The sequence below is a fragment of the Salmo trutta genome, chromosome 36 (assembly GCF_901001165.1).
Source record: "Salmo trutta chromosome 36, fSalTru1.1, whole genome shotgun sequence".
NCBI lineage: Eukaryota > Metazoa > Chordata > Actinopteri > Salmoniformes > Salmonidae > Salmo > Salmo trutta.
In genome coordinates, this window is record NC_042992.1 from 6,533,394 (window position 1) to 6,552,402 (window position 19,009).

A 19,009-nucleotide genomic window follows, 5' to 3' on the forward strand; every position below is an offset into this window, starting at 1 on the left:
ATTTACTTTGCCACCATGGCCTTTTTTGCCTTTACCTCCCTTATCTCACCTCATTTGCTCACATTGTGTGTGTATATAGACTTATTTTTCTACTGTATTATTGACTGTATGTTTGTTTTACTCCATGTGTAACTCTGTTGTTGTATGTGTCGAACTGCTTTGCTTTATCTTGGCCAGGTCGCAATTGTAAATGAGAACTTATTTTTTATAAAGAGGATCTAACGTGTGTGTGTGTGTGTGTGTGTGTGTGTGCGTGTGTGTGTGTGCTTCAGAGCCGTCAGCCAGTCCAGCGAAGGATAGCCACAGGATGAACAGCTACAAGAACAAAGCCCTGAATGTGGAGGAGATGAGACGTAGGAGAGAGGAGGAGGGTATACAGCTGAGGAAGCAGAAACGAGAGCAACAGGTACACAACATAACCCACCTGTAGAACACCTAGCCTATAACACCTAGCCCACTGCTAGTGTCTAAACAGGAGAGGCACAGAACATAACCCACCTGTATAGCACCTTTAAATAAAACCATTTATTTTTTTTATTTTTTTTATTTTTTATATCCAGGTGTTTCTCATTGAGATAACGTCTCTTTTCCAAGAGAGACCTGTTCCAATAGCAGCAGGGGGAACAACGTTTCAGACAAAACTACTTACATACACTAACACAACATTAAACACAACTATAAACACACACACACTAACACAACATTAAACACAACTATAAACACACATACACTAACACACCATTAAACACAACTATAAACACACACACACTAACACACCATTAAACACAACTATAAACACACACACACTAACACAACATTAAACACAACTATAAACACACACACACACTAACACACCATTAAACACAACTATAAACACACATACACTAACACAACATTAAACACAACTATAAACACACACACACTAACACACCATTAAACACAACTATAAACACACATCCACTAACACAACATTAAACACAACTATAAACACACATACAGCACAACAAAAACATTTTACGTTAAAAACACAAAAGTCTTGACTAAAAACAGCTGTCCTAAAAACATTTACACTCTTCTATGATATATACATCGATCAAGTCATAGATATCATCCTAAATACACCTCTGCTGTTTTCAACCAAGATCTCAGCGATCACTGCCTCATTGCCTGCATCCGTAATGGGTCAGCGGTCAAACGACCTCCACTCATCACTGTCAAACACTCCCTGAAACATTTCAGTGAGCAAGCCTTTCTAATCGACCTGGCCCGGGTATCCTCGAAGGATATTGACCTCATCCCGTCAGTAGAGGATGCCTGGTTATTTTTTTTTAAATGCCTTCCTCACCATCTTAAATAAGCATGCCCCTTTCAAGAAATTTAGAACCAGGAACAGATATAGCCCTTTGTTCTCTCCAGACCTGACTGCCCTTAACCAACACAAAAACATCCTGTGGCGTTCTGCATTCGCATCGAACAGCCCCCGTAATATGCAACTTTTCAGGGAAGTTAGAAACCAATATACACAGGCAGTTAGAAAAGCCAAGGCTAGCTTTTTGAAGCAGAAATTTGCTTCCTGCAACACAAACTCTAAAAAGTTGTGGGACACTGTTAAGTCCATGGAGAATAAGAGCACCTCCTCCCAGCTGCCCACTGCACTGAGGATAGGAAACTCTGCCACCTCTGATAAATCCACTATAATTGAAAATTTCGCAAAGCATTTTTCTATGGCTGGCCATGCTTTCCACCTGGCTACCCCTACCACGGTCAACAGCACTGCACCCCCCACAGCTACTCGCCCAAGCCTTCCCCATTTTTCCTTCTCCCAAATCCAGTCAGCTGATGTTCTGAAAGAGCTGCAAAATCTGGACCCCTACAAATCAGCCGGGCTAGACAATCTGGACCCTTTATTTCTAAAATTATCTGCCGAAATTGTTGCAACCCCTATTACTAGCCTGTTCAACCTCTTTCGTGTCGTCTGAGATTCCCATAGATTGGAAAACAGCTGCGGTCATCCCCCTCTTCAAAGGAGGGGACACTCTTGACCCAAACTGCTACAGACCTATATCCATCCTACCCTGTCTTTCTAAAGTCTTCGAAAGCCAAGTTAACAAACAGATTACTGACCATTTCGAATCCCACCGCACCTTCTCCGCTATGCAATCGGGTTTCAGAGCTGGTCATGGGTGCACCTCAGCCACGCTCAAGGTCCTAAAGGATATCGTAACCGCCATCGATAAGAAACAATACTGTGCAGCCGTATTCATTGACCTGGCCACGGCTTTCGCCTCTGTCAATCACCACATCCTCATTGGCAGACTCAATAGCCTTGGTTTCTCAAATGATTGCCTCGCCTGGTTCACCAACTACTTCTCTGATAGAGTTCAATGTGTCAAATCGGAGGGCCTGTTGTCCGGCCCTCTGGTAGTCTCTATGGGGGTGCCACAGGGTTCAATTCTTGGGCCGACTCTTTTCTCTGTATCCATCAATGATGTCGCTCTTGCTGCTGGTGAGTCTCTGATCCACCTCTACGCAGACGACACCATTCTGCATACTTCTGGCCCTTCTTTGGACACTGTGTTAACAACCCTCCAGACGAGCTTCAATGCCATACAACTCTCCTTCCGTGGCCTCCAACTGCTCTTAAATACAAGTAAAACTAAATGCATGCTCTTCAACCGATCGCTGCCTGCACCTGCCCGCCCGTCCAGCATCACTACTCTGGACGGTTCTGACTTAGAATATGTGGACAACTACCAATACCTAGGTGTCTGGTTAGACTGTAAGCTCTCCTTCCAGACTCACATCAAACATCTCCAATCCAAAGTTAAATCTAGAATTGGCTTCCTATTTCGCAACAAAGCATCCTTCACTCATGCTGCCAAACATACCCTCGTAAAACTGACCATCCTACCGATCCTCGACTTCGGCGATGTCATTTACAAAATAGCCTCCAATACCCTACTCAAAAAATTGGATGCAGTCTATCACAGTGCCATCCGTTTTGTCACCAAAGCCCTATATACTAGCCACCACTGCGACCTGTATGCTCTTGTTGGCTGGCCCTCGCTTCATACTCGTCGCCAAACCCACTGGCTTCAGGTCATCTACAGGACCTTGCTAGTTAAAGTTCCCCCTTATCTCAGCTCGCTGGTCACCATAGCAGCACCCACCTGTAGCACTCACTCCAGCAGGTATATCTCTCTGGTCATCCCCAAAGCCAATTCCTCCTTTGGCCGCCTCTCCTTCCAGTTCTCTGCTGCCAATGACTGGAACGAACTACACAAATCTAAACTGGAAACACTTATCTCCCTCACTAGCTTTAAGCACCAGCTGTCAGAGCAGCTGTCAGATTACTGCACCTGTACACATCCATAATTTAGCCCAAACAACTACCTCTTCCCCTACTGTATTTATTTATTTATTTTGCTCCTTTGTACCCCATTATTTCTACGTTGCACTTTCTTCCACTACAAATCTACCATTCCAGTGTTTTACTTGCTATATTGTATTTACTTTGCCACCATGGTATTTTTTTGCCTTTACCTCCCTTATCTCACCTCATTTGCTCACATTGTATATAGACTTATTTTTCTACTGTATTATTGACTGTATGTTTGTTTTACTCCATGTGTAACTCTGTGTTGTTGTATGTGTCGAACTGCTTTGCTTTATCTTGGCCAGGTCACAATTGTAAATGAGAACTTGTTCTCAACTAGCCTACCTGGTTAAATAAAGGTGAAATAAAAAGTGTTTAAACTCCACCAACGAAACTAGATCATCACATTTTAAAATGGTTCAGGAGAGAATTCCAGGACCACGGAGCTGAGTAACTAACTATTTCTACCATGACCTGTTCTAATTCTTGGTACTGTTAGAAGCAAATGAGAATGGGACCGTAATTGATATTTATTTACCGACCTGACTAAAAAAGAACAGAGATAAAATGGCATTTTACCCAATATGGCCTTAGAAATCAGTGTATACCAGTGTTTAAGCCTAAGCAAGGTCAATGACGACCAGCTAACAGCGCTGTAGAGATCACAATGAAGTGTTAGACGTTTCTGATTTGTAATGAACCTGAGGGCTGCATGATATACTGAATCAAGTGCTCTCAGGGTAGTGGCTGAGGCCTGTATATATATATATATATAACATCACTACAATCTAAAACCGCCAGTACTGTACATCGTACACCTCCTTCCTGGCCTCCAGAGAAAAACAAGCCTTATGCCGGTAATAAAAACCCTCTTCTCAGCTTGAGCTTCCTTATCAAGTTCTCTACATGCACAGTGAAGCTCATCTTATCAACATCCACACACCCACATATTTGTACACTTTAACTTGCTCTATGGTATGTCCAGCCAATGTAGCAACGACATGATTAGTGACATGCCTGGCATTTGAAAATACCATGCATTTTGGTTTTACCTGAATTTAGAACCAGCTTTAAATCATACAGATTCTGTTGTATGATGTTAATTCTCTTTGGGCATTATCAAAAGAGAACACTAGCCTAAGAACACCTAGCCTAGAACACCTAGCTAGAACACCTAGCCTAGAACACCTAGCCTAGAAACACCTAGCCTAGAACACCTAGCCTAGATCACCTAGCCCACTGCTAGCCTAGAACACCTAGCCTAGAACACCTAGCCCACTGTTAGCCTAGAACAGCTAGCCTAGAACAGCTAGCCTAGATCAGCTAGCCTAGAACAGCTAGCCTAGAACACCTAGCCCACTGTTAGCCTAGAACACCTAAGCCCACTGTTAGCCTAAAACACCTAGCCCACTGTTTAGCCTAGAACACCTAGCCCCTGCTAAGCCTAGAACACTAGCCTAGAACACCTAGCCCACTGCTAGCCTAGAACACCTAGCCCACTGCTAGCCTAGAACACCTAGCCCACTGCTAGCCTAGAACACCTAGCCTAGAACACCTATCCCACTGCTAGCCTAGAACACCTAGCCTAGAACACCTAGCCTACTGCTAGTGTCTAAGCAGGAGAGGTACAGAACCTAACCCACCTGTATAACACCTAGCACAGCTTACCACACATGGCCTAGGCAGAACACACACACGCACGCCAGAACACACACACACACACACACACACACGCACGCAGAACACACACACACAGAAACTGATCTGCTGTTGCTCTCATGTATTTGGCAGCTGTTCAAGAGGAGAAACGTTGACATGTTGAACGAGGAGGGAGTCATGTTGAGAGTCCACTGGTCGACTCGTATGTGGACTCCACAGCCACAGAGGAAGGAAGTCCTAACTAGACGCCTGGTGGAAATGCTCTTCTCAGAGGACCCAGAGCTCCAACTCAACTACAACACAGACATTCAGGAAACTACTGTCCAAAGGTACCAGGCTGTTCAAGTGAATATTATCAGGATATTCTGTAACCTGTCTGTGTATAGCCGTTGCCTTTCACTCCTTGTCCTGGGGGGACCCCTCGGGCTGTTGTCCCTCCCGGGGGGGGGGGAATGTTGTCCCTCAGGCTCCATGCCCAGCACTAACTCGGCTGATTCGGCTACCTCCCTCTAGGGTGATAAAGGTTGTGAGTCCACGATGCTAATTGTTAGATCCATTACTCATATATTCTGTCTGATCTTTCCAAGAACCCAATCCACCTATTGACGAGGTCATCAACACCCCAGGCATTGTAGAGAGGTTTGTGGAGTTCCTCAAAATGAGCGTTAACTGCACATTACAGGTGAGACCTTTGGAAATATTAGGAAACAGTTTGTGTTGGTAAAATAGAAACGTTAACCCAGACAAATATTAGAAATTTAAGAGGATGTTCATTTGCTGCTATACATTGTGGATGTCATTGTAAATGTATTGCTGTCTACAATAACATTTATGTCAAGTTTTTATTACGCAATACCAATGTGTCATTAATAAAGTGTGTGTGTGTGTGTGTGGTGTGTGTGTGTGTGTAGTTTGAGGCAGCCTGGGCCCTGACCAACATTGCATCAGGTACGTCCATGCAGACTAACATAGTAATCGAGGCAGGAGCAGTACCCATCTTTATAGAACTACTCAACTCGGACTTTGAAGATGTTCAGGAACAGGTAAAGGCCGGCCCCTGTACTTCTAAACAGTCACGGAAAATTTTTATTACAAGACCATCTATAATTTATACCTAGCTGTGGTGTTGGAGCTAGTATGATCAGAACCCCGCTTTCTCCTCTCTCTCTCTCCCCCCCGCTACGCTCTCCCCCCGCTCGCTCTCCCCCCCCCCCCGCTCTCCCCCCCCCCCCGCCCTCACCTTACTCTTTCCTCTCTCTCAGGCAGTGTGGGCTTTGGTGTAACATAGCAGGAGACAGTGCAGTGTGCAGAGACTACGTACTCAACTGTAATATCCTGCCACCACTATTTAATGTGAGCACACACAATCCCACTACTGTTTTTGTTGATGTGTCAGTGAATCAGAGTGGAGGTCCTGTGTCCCTCTGATATCTACTACTTACATAAGAAACTCACTCATGGTTCCTTCCCCCGCTTCCTCTCCAGGTCTTCTGACTAAATCAACCAGACTGACCATGACCAGGGAATGCAGTGTGGGCTCTGTCTAACCTGTGCAGGGGGAAGAGCCCCCACCTGTATTTGAAAGGTAACACCCTAACCACACCCCCGTTCCAACCCCCCACCCCCCTAATATGTATCTTTGATACATAATAGATGTGTCAAAGAGCCCTATGGAAGGCTAAATGAAACCATCTCTATATTAGATGTATCAAAGAGCCTTATGGAAGGCTAAATGAAACCATCTCTATATTAGATGTATCCAAAGAGCCAATGGAAGGCTAAATGAAACCATCTCTATATTAGATGTATCAAAGAGCCTTATGGAAGGCTTAAATGAAACCATCTCTATATTAGATGTATCCAACGAGCCCAATGGAAGGCTAAATGAAACCATCTCTATATTAGATGTATCCAAAGAGCCCTATGGAAGTCTAAATGAAACCATCTCTATATTAGATGTATCAAAGAGCCCTATGGAAGGCTAAATGAAACCATCTCTATATTAGATGTATCCAAAGAGCCCTATGGAAGGCTAAATGAAAGCATCTCTATAGTAGATGTATCCAAAGAGCCCTATGGAAGGCTAAATGAAACCATCTCCTATATTAGATGTATCCAACCAGGAAAAGAGTCGAGGGGCTAGGGTAGGAGGATGTTAAGGTCTAGGGGTAAGGCAACCCTCTGCTTCATTGCCTCTGCATATGTCTCCACTACGTTAACACAGCTTCTGTTGTCTGATCCCCCGCCCACCCAGCTGAAAATAGACATGGTGTCAGACATAGTTCACATTTGCAGAATGGTTTGGAGCCAGAGAAGCAATGTTGGTGTAGTCAGAACATTCTAATAGGATAAGGATTAGTGTTAAATACATCTGATTTGATCTCTGTGTTTGGTGGGTCCTTAATCATCTCACTACCTCTCTGTGTGTTTGGTGGGTCCTTAATCATCTCACTACCTCTCTCTCTCTGTGATTGGTGTGTCCTTAATCATATCAATACCTCTCTCTCTCTGTGATTGGTGTGTATGCTACAATCTAAACAGTAACGGCTAGCTAAACCTAAAGAAGTAGGTTAACTCCATAATTGGTATAAAGGACTTTCCAAAGCGCTTGGAGTTGAAAGCAGTGGCTCATTGAGTTCTGAATGTAAACCATAACCTCTAACTAGGTGAAGTCAGTCCTTTGGCCTCTAGACACCTATAGTGCACTACTAGTGACCAGGGCCCTATGTAGGAGATGAGGTGTCATTTGCCTCGGTCTGGGTTCCATGGTGCTTGTCTGTAATGCTGTGTTATTCCCGCCTGCTAGCTAGCTAGCTAGCTAGCTAGCTAGCTAGCTAATGGTTTAATCTGCTAGTGACTCTAGGCCAGCCGGAACATAAAGCCCAGTGACTAACTGTGACGCCATGTGACCCAGGGGCCGGTATGTGAAGAAGTAGGCGTTTCTCTCACCCTGTGACTCTCTCTGGGTGGGAGATCAGTCTGTGCCTGTGTCCCAATAGCCTACTCTTAGATGGTTCCCTTTTGACTGTCACCTTTCCCTTAGTCACAGTAACTCCATTTAATGGCCTGTATAGTGTCAGAGAGGGCGTAGTATTCAGCCCTATCGGTTTGTACTAAATGAGATGAGGAGGAGAGAGAGCGTGTTAAAGAGTGTCGGTTTATCATATTGAAATCATTGACTTAGCACAGAATGCATCCCTACGCATTCTACAATGAGGATATCAGAGTTCACAGCGTGATGTCAGCTCTGTCCTATCAGAATGAGGATATCAGAGTTCAGAGCGGGATGTCAGCTCTGTCCTATCAGAATGAGGATATCAGAGTTCAGAGCGGGATGTCAAGCTCTGTCCTATCAGAATGATGCTTCATTCAATGTCACGGTGACAGCTGTAATCAGCCAGCGGCATCCCCCTAACAGCCATTACTCATAAAATAAAAAATAAATTGGGGGGGGGGGGGGGGGGGGCACAGCAAATTTCAGGTCTGCTGCAGGTCTGCTGAGCAACAACTTGAACGTTGTTAAAAATTCAGTGCAACTTCCAGTGCGTGTTGACTGTGAACACGGAGGTTGTACCTGCGTTAATTGACTGTTTTAACAGTAGCCATGTAGACTAGTGTGGCTTGGATCATAACGTAGACCTACCCGGTGTTTGTATGGTAGGGTGTCTCAAAATATAACACTGTCACTTTAAGATGTCCATAAAAAAAAAGAAGCTCTTTACCTGACTCAAAGAGTCTAGAAATGTAAATGTTTTGTGCTCATGCAGGAAGCAATCACTCCCCTATTGATGACTACAAATGATCTATAAGTGAGCTAATAACTCACTAACTAGCAAAGGATATAAACAGTGTTCATACGTGGCTACATGCAAGCTCTCGCTTTGATCTCTCAACAAGCACATCTACTCACGACCGCTCATGCTGTAAACACAGTCCCAGTTCGGTGAATGGTACAAATCCATATACATTTGAAGTCGGAAGTTTACATACACCTTAGCCAAATACATTTAAATGAGTTTTTCACAATTCCTGACATTTAATCCTGGGTAAAAATTCCCTGTCTTAGGTCAGTTAGGATCACTACTTTATTTAAGAATGTGAAATGTCAGAATAATGTAGAGAGAATGATTTAGTTTCAGCTTTTATTTCTTTCATCAACATTCCCAGTGGGTCAGAAGTTTACATACTAATTGAGTGTATTTGGTAGCGTTGCTTTTAAATTGTTTAACTTGGGTCAAACGTTTTCGGGGAGCCTTCCACAAGCTTCCCACAATAAGTTGGGTGAAATTTGGCCCATTTCTCCTGACAGAAGCTGGTGTAACTGAGTCAGGTTGTAGGCCTCTTTGCTTCCACATGCTTTTCAGTTCTGCCCTCAAATTTTCTATAGGATTGAGATCGGGGCTTTGTGATGGTCACTCCAGTACCTTGACTTGGTTGTTCTTAAGCCATTTTGCCACACTTTGGAACTATGCTTGTGGTCATTGTCCATTTGGAAGACGCATTTGCGACCAAGCTGTAACTTCCCTGACTGATGTCTTGATGTTGCTTCAATATATCCACATCATTTTCCTCCCTCATGATCGCATATATTTTGTAAAGTGCACCAGTCCCTCCTGCAGCAAAGCACCCCCATAACAGGATGCTGCCACCCCTGTTGCTTCACAGTTGGGATGGTGTTCTTCAGCTTGCAAGCCTCCCCCTTTTCCTCCAAACATAACGATGGTCATTATGGCCAAAGAGTTGTATTTTTGTTTCATCCAGACCAAAGACATTTCTCCAAATAGTACGATCTTTGTCCCCATGTGCAGTTGCAAACCGTAGTCTGGCTTTTTTATGGCGGTTTTGGAGCAGTGGCTTCTTCCTTACTGAGCGGCCTTTCAGGTCATGTCGATATAGGACTCGTTTTACTGTGGATATAGATACTTTTTTACCTGTTTCCTCCAGCATCTTCACAAGGTCCTTTGCTGTTGTTCTGGGATTGATTTGCACTTTTCGTGCCAAAGTACATCCATCTCTAGGAGACAGAACGCGTCTCCTTCCTGAGAGGTATGACGGCTGCGTGGTCCCATGGTGTTTATACTTGCATACTATTGTTTGTACAGATGAACGTGGTACCTTCAGGCGTTTGGTAATTGCTCCCAAGGATCAACCAGACTTGTGGAGGTCTACAAAAAAGATTCTGAGATCTTGGCTGATGTCTTTTGATTTTCCCATGATGTCAAGCAAATAGGCACTGAGTTTGAAGGTAGGCACTGAGTTTGAAGGTAGGCACTGAGTTTGAAGGTAGGCACTGAGTTTGAAGGTAGGCACTGAGTTTGAAGGTAGGCACTGAGTTTGAAGGTAGGCACTGAGTTTGAAGGTAGGCACTGAGTTTGAAGGTAGGCACTGAGTTTGAAGGTAGGCACTGAGTTGAAGGTAGGCACTGAGTTTGAAGGTAGGCCCTGAGTTTGAAGGTAGGCCCTATTTGAAGGTAGCCCTGAGTTTGAAGGTAGGCCCTGAGTTGAAGGTAGGCCCTGAGTTTGAAGGTAGGCCCTGAGTTTGAAGGTAGGCCCTGAGTTTGAGGTAGGCCCTGAGTTGAAGGTAGGCCCTGAGTTTGAAGGTAGGCCCTGAGTTTGAAGGTAGGCCCTGAGTTTGAAGGTAGGCCCTGATTTGAGAGTAGCCCTGAGTTTGAAGGTAGGCCCTGAGTTTGAAAGGTAGGCCCTGAGTTTGAAGGTAGGCCCTGAGTTTGAAGGTAGCCCTGAGTTTGAAGGTAGGCCCTGAGTTTGAAGGTAGGCCCTGAGTTGGGGTTCAGGGTCTCTTCGGGGAAAACGTCAAAATTCACTCACGCACTCTTAGAACCCAGACCAAACATTTCCTCTGTCCTCCCTGTCTGCAGGTCCTGTCTAGACTGTTGTTCAGCAGTGATTCCGATCTGTTAGCAGACGCCTGCTGGGCTCTGTCCTACCTCTCTGATAGAATACACTAAATGTCCCCCTGTCTGTCCTCTGTCCCCAGGTGTCCCCCTGTCTGCAGGTCCTGTCTAGACTGTTATTCAGCAGTGATTCCGATCTGTTAGCAGACGCCTGCTGGGCTCTGTCCTACCTCTCTGATGGACCCACGAGAAGATCCAGGCTGTCATCGACTCCTGGTGTCTGCAGGCGCCTCGTTGAGCTGCTCATGTAAGTGTTGTGTTTCTGGAGGTGCCTCGTAGAGTTGCTGGTGTGTGTGTGTGTGCACACTACAGGAGGTTCAGCGTAGTAACTTTTTGAATGTTCTCTCTGTCAGGCACACAGACTACAAGGTGGCGTCTCCTGCTCTGAGAGCAGTGGGAACATCGTTACTGGAGACGACATCCAGACCACAGGTGGTGTTGAACTGTTCAGCCCTGCCCTGTCTGCTCCACCTGCTGAGTAGTCCTAAAGAGTCCATCCGGAAAGAAGCCTGCTGGACCATCTCCAACATCACAGCTGGCAACAGGCTCAGATACAGGTGAGATCCAGACTTTATACACAGACCTACGAACACTACAGATAAACATCATAGCTGTAACAGGGCTCCGATACAGGTGAGATCCAGACTTACACACAGACAATACGAACACTACAGATAAACAGATGGTTGTATTATCTCAGGGGTGAGATCCAGATACCGTTCTCTACAGTAAACAGATGCATAACACAGACTGGTATAGACACTATACAGATCCAAAGGGGTCTTCAAGACCTGGGTCCTGATCTCAGTCTTCAGTCTGAATAAAGGACAAAAGGCTTGTGTTTGCATCTGTCTCCACTCACCGTTTTCACTTCCTGTCGTTTCTCCTCTCCTAGACGGTGATTGACGCTAACATCTTCCCTGTGCTGATCGACATCCTGCAGAAGGCAGAGTTTAGAACCAGGAAAGAAGCAGCCTGGGCCATCACTAACGCCACCTCTGGAGGGAACACCAGAACAGATCAGTATAAAGCCACGCCCACCTCACCAGAACTGGTCAGGTATAAAGCCACGCCCACCTCACCAGAACAGATCAGGTATAAAGCCACGCCCACCTCACCAGAACAGATCAGGTATTAAAGCCACGCCCACCTCACCAGAAACTGGTCAGGTATAAAGCCGTGCCTACCTCACCAGGACATGGTCAGGTATAAAGCCAACGCCCACCTCACCAGAACAGATCAGGTATAAAGCCACGCCCACCTCACCAGAAACTGGTCAGGTATAAAGCCACGCCCACCTCACCAGAACTGGTCAGGTATAAAGCCACGCCCACCTCACCAGAACTGGTCAGGTATAAAGCCGTTGCCTACCTCACCAGGACTGGTCAGGTATAAAAGCCGTGCCTACCTCACCAGGACTGGTCAGGTATAAAGGCCACGCCCACCTCACCAGAACTGGTCAGGTATAAGCCGTGCCTACCTCACCAGAACTGGTCAGGTATAAAGCCGTGCCTACCTCACCAGAAACTGGTCAGGTATAAAGCCGTGCCTACCTCACCAGGACTGGTCAGGTATAAAGCCGTGCCCACCTCACCAGAACTGGTCAGGTATAAAGCCGCGCCCACCTCACCAGAACTGATCAGGTATAAGCCGCGCCCACCTCACCAGAACTGATCAGGTATAAAGCCGTGCCCCACCTCACCAGGACTGGTCAGGTATAAAGCCACGTCCACCTCACCAGGACTGGTCAGGTATAAAGCCACGCCCACCTCACCAGAACTGATCAGGTATAAAGCCGCGTCCCACCTCACCAGGACTGATCAGGTATAAACGTGCCTTACCAGGACAGGATTAGGAAAGGTGAACCCTAGTCCATGTCAGAAGAGGGAGGGGTCAAGGAGAGGTGGTTTAGGGGATTTGTGTTCGTTTTTCACTGTTTCCTCCTGGAGTCTGAGATTCCAGGCTTAGCAGTGTTTTCATGGTATGCATTCGGTAATACCAAAATTGTCCCCGTTATATCAAACAGGAGCTATACTCTGGTGTGTGTGTGAGGCCTAGTTGAGAGCTTTTTGTCTATATTGAATTACGTTGCAGTTCTTTTTCCCTCCGTCAGTGGAATGTCACGAGACACTAACACACGTTCTGTCTCGGGCCGCTGCATTGGTCAGGCGTCTGGATTATACCAAACGCATTCCGTATTCATTATCTAGGGTTCATGTTGCTGTCACTCACACAAGTCCTGCTCTCTCTCTCTCTCTCTCTCTCTCTCTCTCTCTCTCTCTCTCTCTCTCTCTCTCTCTCTCTCTCTCTCGCGCTCTCTCTTCAAAGGGCTTTTATTGTCATGGGAAACATATGTTTACATTGCCAAAGCAAGTGAAATAAACAATAGAAAATGAACAGTGGGCCTCCCAGAGTGGCGCAGCGTTCTAAGGCACTGCATCGCAGTGTTGAGGCGTCAACTACAGCTTGGGGTTCGATCCCAGGCTGTAGTCTTTACCAGCCGTGACCGGAAGTCCCATAGGGACAATTGGCCCAACGTCGCCCGGGTTAGGGGAGGGTTTGGCCGCGGGGGCTTTACTTGGCTCATCGTGATCTAGCGACTCCTTGTGGTGAGCCGGGCGCCTGCAGGCTGACTGCGGTTGTCAGTTGAGCGGTGTTTAAAAAAAAATTATGTGTGTATATATATATATTATATATAATATATATATAATATATATATATATATATATATATATATATATATATAATTTTTTTAAATATTTAACCAGGTAGGCCAGTTGAGAACAAGTTCTCATTTACAACTGCGACCTGGCCAAGATAAAGCAAAGCGGTGTGACAAAAACAGCAACAGAGTTACACATGGAGTAAACAAACGTACAGTCAATAACACAATAGAAAAATCTATGTACAGTGTGTGCAAATGTAGTAAGGGTAGGGAGGTAAGGCAATAAAAAATAGGCCATAGAGGCGAAATAATCACAATTTAGCATTAACACTGGAGTGATAGATGTGCAGATGATGATATGCAAGTAGATATACTGGGGTGCAAAAGAGCAACAAAAAAATGACTATATGAGGTAGTTGGGTGGGCTATTTACAGATTGTCTGTGTACAGGTACAGTGATCGGTAAGCTGCTCTGACAGCTGATGCTTAAAGTTAGTGAGGGAGATGTAAGTCTCCAGCTTCAGTGACTTTTGCAATTCGTTCCAGTCATTGGCAGCAGAGAACTGGAAGGAAAGGCGGCCAAAGGAGGTGTTGGCTTTGGGGATGACCAGTGAAATATACCTGCTGGAGTTTCATCCGACACATTGGCGCAGCTGGCTTCCGGGTTAAGCGGGCGGGTGTTAAAAAGCACGGTTTGCCTCTCCCGAGCCCGTAGGGGAGTTGCAGCAATGAGACAAGATCGTAATCACGAAATTGGGGAGAAAAAGGGGTTACATTTTTTTAAATAAATATGAACAGTAAACATTCCAAAGGAATTTTATTTCCTTTGACGGATTAGAAGGCCCCCTTGCTCTCAGATCGTTCACAGCTTTGTGGTGATGATGTTTAGGCCGAGGTATGTATAGTTTTTTTGTGTACTCTATGGCAACGGTGTCTAGGTGGAAATTGTATTTGTTGTCTTGGCAGCTGGACCTTTTTTGGAATGCCATTATTTTGTCTTTCTGAGATTTACTGTCAGGGCCCAGGTCTGACAATCTCTTTCTGTCTCTCTCCCTTTTTTCTCCATCTTTCATTCTCTGATCTCTCTCTAGGTACCTGGTGAACCTGGGCTGTATCAAGCCTCTGTGTGACTTGTTGACAGTGATGGACAGTAAGATAGTCCAGGTGGCTCTGAATGGTTTGGAGAACATTCTGCGACTGGGAGACCAAGAGGCCAAGCAGGATGCAGGACCCAGCGGTACCGGCATCAACCCCTACTGCTCTCTCATAGAGGAGGCCTATGGTACGTACATACAAACATCAACTCTTACTGCTCTCTCAGAATATAGCTTTAACGTAATAAAATGTGGAAAAAGTCAAGGGGTCTGAATACTTTCTGAAATGCACTGTATAATACAAACAACCGCTACTGTTCTGAGGTACATGTAAACAAACACATTCGTACAGTATAGGTACATGTGCACCACCACACACACACACACACACACACACACACACACACATATATATATATATATATACCACACACACACACTCGTACAGTACACAAACGCACTTCCGCATACATACATACAATTGCATAATCTACCGTGGTGTATGAATAAATAAACTCTCTCCGTCTCCAGGTCTGGATAAGATCGAGTTCCTTCAGAGTCACGAGAACCAAGAGATCTACCAGAAGGCCTTTGATCTGATAGAGCACTACTTTGGAGTGGAGGAGGAGGACCAGAGCCTGGCTCCTCAGGTAGACCAGGTCAACCAGCAGTTCCTCTTCCCCCAGCAGGAGGCACCCATGGAAGGCTTCCAGCTATAACGCCCTCCTTTCTCTTTGGTTCATCCAAACATCACTCATATACCCATAGGATCCCATTGGAAGGCTTTCAGTTAACTTCTTCCCCCCCATATCCCCTACCAATGGAGGGTTTTGAGGTAAATTAGGGTCCCTGTGTCCCTCCAACCACCACCATCCTTTATGCCCCAGCCCGTGGCTAGCTCTGCTACCCCAACTTCTACTGATGCAGGGTTTCCTGTGCCCCATCCTTTCTCCACTGTGACCTTCCAGGCTTAACCATGGAAGATAGAACGTTGTCCTCTCCATCCTATCCCCATGGAAGGCTTTATCCAACCTAATATTCCCCAATCCCCCGTGAGCGTGGCTCTACCTACCCAAAACAGATCAGTCGCTTCTAACAGAACACCTCATCTCGTCTGAGGAGCCAATCGGAGAGCTGAACTCCTCCACCACATGACCTGATGATAAAACAAAGCTCTTCCAGATCAGTGATCACACACCAAGGCAGGTTTGAAACGCACAGATACATTGAGAAATACCGCCAGTACTGTTGAGAGTCCTGATTTTTCTTCTGACAGTAGCAGTGGCTTGTTGTGGTTTTTACTGCTTCCTGTCGGCCCATAGGGATGACCTTTAGGATGTGGGGGGGGGGGTCAAATCTGACCTAGTGTGAGGAGTGTTATTTCACTTATTTATCCTTTCCCCCTCATTTTAGCTTTTGTCAGCCCTGTTTTTTTTGTTTTTTTTCCCCCCTTGGCCTGTTCTGAGAAGCACATCTCAGTGTACCACCTGAAGGCTAGTGTCCCCAGACCTGAAGACTTCTTTATTGTTAGCAATAGAACTCAAGAGGCCAAACCCTCATTCACATTGGTTTCTGTCTTATCAGACATACAGGGTTCCACTAAAACAATTCTGTGGATTCTTAGTAATTCTAGAACTATTGTTTGGAGTGTTGACCCAAGGTTCTCTCCTTCTAGAACTAACAGTCCTTTCTCTACAATTTTATTTCCTACAACTTTTAGCAACTTTTTTTGTTTTTGTTTGCGTCAGATGATTTCTTGGACCTGGGGAGGGATGACAAGGGTGGATCAACATGTTGGGGTGTAAATCGTAAAATCAGGAAAACTTCTGGGCTAACGGATGGCGTCGAGAGTGGGAAGGGGATTTAAGGTGGGTGGGTGGGGTCCATATTGAACCATATAAACAGTTAAAATACCTAGGTTACTAGCTTGATCTGAAGTTGATATAGCTAGAGATATAATGTTCGTTGTGTGCTGTGTTCTTAATAACGATAGATTTGAATTATGACGTGATTCTAACTATTACAACGGCATACCGCTGGGGGGGGAGGGGCTACACTAACTTGAGAAAAAACATGTAACTCAGCTTCACTTAAATCAGGCATCAATGTCAGATTCACTGTAATATCCTATTTACTCACCTGCATGTATGGTTAGGGCTTTTTTTTCCCCTTCTCTCTCTGTTCCATCGAAGCCCGGGATGCATTCTGAATGACACGCTAAGCCCTATGGGCCCTGGTCTAAAGTAGTGTACTATATGGGGAATAGGGCTCTGATCTAAAGTAGTGCACTATATAGGGAATAGGGTTCCATAGGGCCCTGGTCTAAAATAGTGCACTATATAGGGAATAGGGTGTCATTCGGAACAGAGCTCCAGTGTAAATAGATATGTTGGTGCTGGCTGAGTTGCAGTAGGCCCTGGGATTTGGTGTGTGTGTCCCCCCGGTGTGTATGTATGCTAGGGTTTGCATGGTGTTCCTATTGCCCTACATACAGTCGCGCACTATCCTTTTGCCAAACACCTGGAATTATTGTTGGGAGAGGGGCGAGAGAGGCAGGGTGAGAAAGTGCCGTAATTTAAGTCTCTCTTTCGAAAAATCGAACAAGATATTATATTTAAGCAATAAGGCCCGAGGGGGTTGTGGTATATGGCCAATATACCACGGTTAAGGGCTTCTTAAGCACGACGCAACGCGGAGTGCCTGGACACAGCCCTTAGCCGTGGTATATTGGCCATATACCACAAACCCCCGAGGTGCCTTATTGCTATTATAAACTGGGTGGTTCGAGCCCTGAATGCTGATTGGCTGACAGCTGTGGTATATCAGACCGTATACCACAGGTATGACAACATGTATTTTTACTGCTCTAATTACATTGGTAACCAGTTTATAATTAAGCAGTAAAGCCTGAGGAGGTGTGGTGTATATGGTCACTATACCACAGCTAAGGGTTGTGTCCAGGCCCTCGGCGATATACGTACTAGGTATCATTGTGATATACGTACTAGGTATCATTGTGATATACGTACTAGGTATCATTGTGATATACGTACTAGGTATCATTGTGATATACGTACTAGGTATCATTGTGATATACGTACTAGGTATCATTGCGATATACGTACTAGGTATCATTGCGATATACGTACTAGGTATCATTGCGATATACGTACTAGGTATCATTGCGATATACGTACTAGGTATCATTGCGATATACGTACTAGGTATCATTGCGATATACGTACTAGGTATCATTGCGATATACGTACTAGGTATCATTGCGATATACGTACTAGGTATCATTGTGATATACGTACTAGGTATCATTGTGATATACGTACTAGGTATCATTGTGATATACGTACTAGGTATCATTGTGATATACGTACTAGGTATCATTGTGATATACGTACTAGGTATCATTGTGATATACGTACTAGGTATCATTGTGATATACGTACTAGGTATCATTGTGTTGGCGATATACGTACTAGGTATCATTGTGATGGCGATATACGTACTAGGTATCATTGTGATGGTGATATACGTACTAGGTATCATTGATGGCGATATACGTACTAGGTATCATTGTGATGGCGATATGCGTACTAGGTATCATTGATATACGTACTAGGTATCATTGTGATGGCGATATGCGTACTAGGTATCATTGATATACGTACTAGGTATCATTGTGATGGCGATATGCGTACTAGGTATCATTGTGATGGCGATATGCGTACTAGGTATCATTGTGATGGTGATACGTACTAGGTATCATTGTGATGGCGCTATACGTACTAGGTATCATTGTGATGGTGATATACGTACTAGGTATTGATATGTATTTTCTACTGTCACATTAGAAAAATGTACAACTCCCTTTATTCTTCTCGTAGGGTGCATTTTAAATGGCACTGTATTCTTCTTAGTGCACTCGTTTTGACAGGAGCCATCTAGGGAGCCTCTGGTTCGGAGGTAGAGGCCACTCGTTTTGACAGGAGCCATCTAGGGAGCCTCTGGTTCGGAGGTAGAGGCCACTCGTTTTGACAGGAGCCATCTAGGGAGCCTCTGGTTCGGAGGTAGAGGCCACTCGTTTTGACAGGAGCCATCTAGGGAGCCTCTGGTTCGGAGGTAGAGGCCACTCGTTTTGACAGGAGCCATCTAGGGAGCCTCTGGTTCGGAGGTAGAGGCCACTCGTTTTGACAGGAGCCATCTAGGGAGCCTCTGGTTCGGAGGTAGAGGCCACTCGTTTTGACAGGAGCCATCTAGGGAGCCTCTGGTTCGGAGGTAGAGGCACTCGT

The 19,009-nt window shown here is 45.2% G+C and overlaps 1 pseudogene; it reads left to right on the forward strand.

The window, feature by feature from the left end:
* Positions 1–233: 233 nt before the first annotated feature.
* Positions 234–15,563, forward strand: LOC115175400 (importin subunit alpha-7-like; annotated as a pseudogene).
* Positions 15,564–19,009: the final 3,446 nt, after the last annotated feature.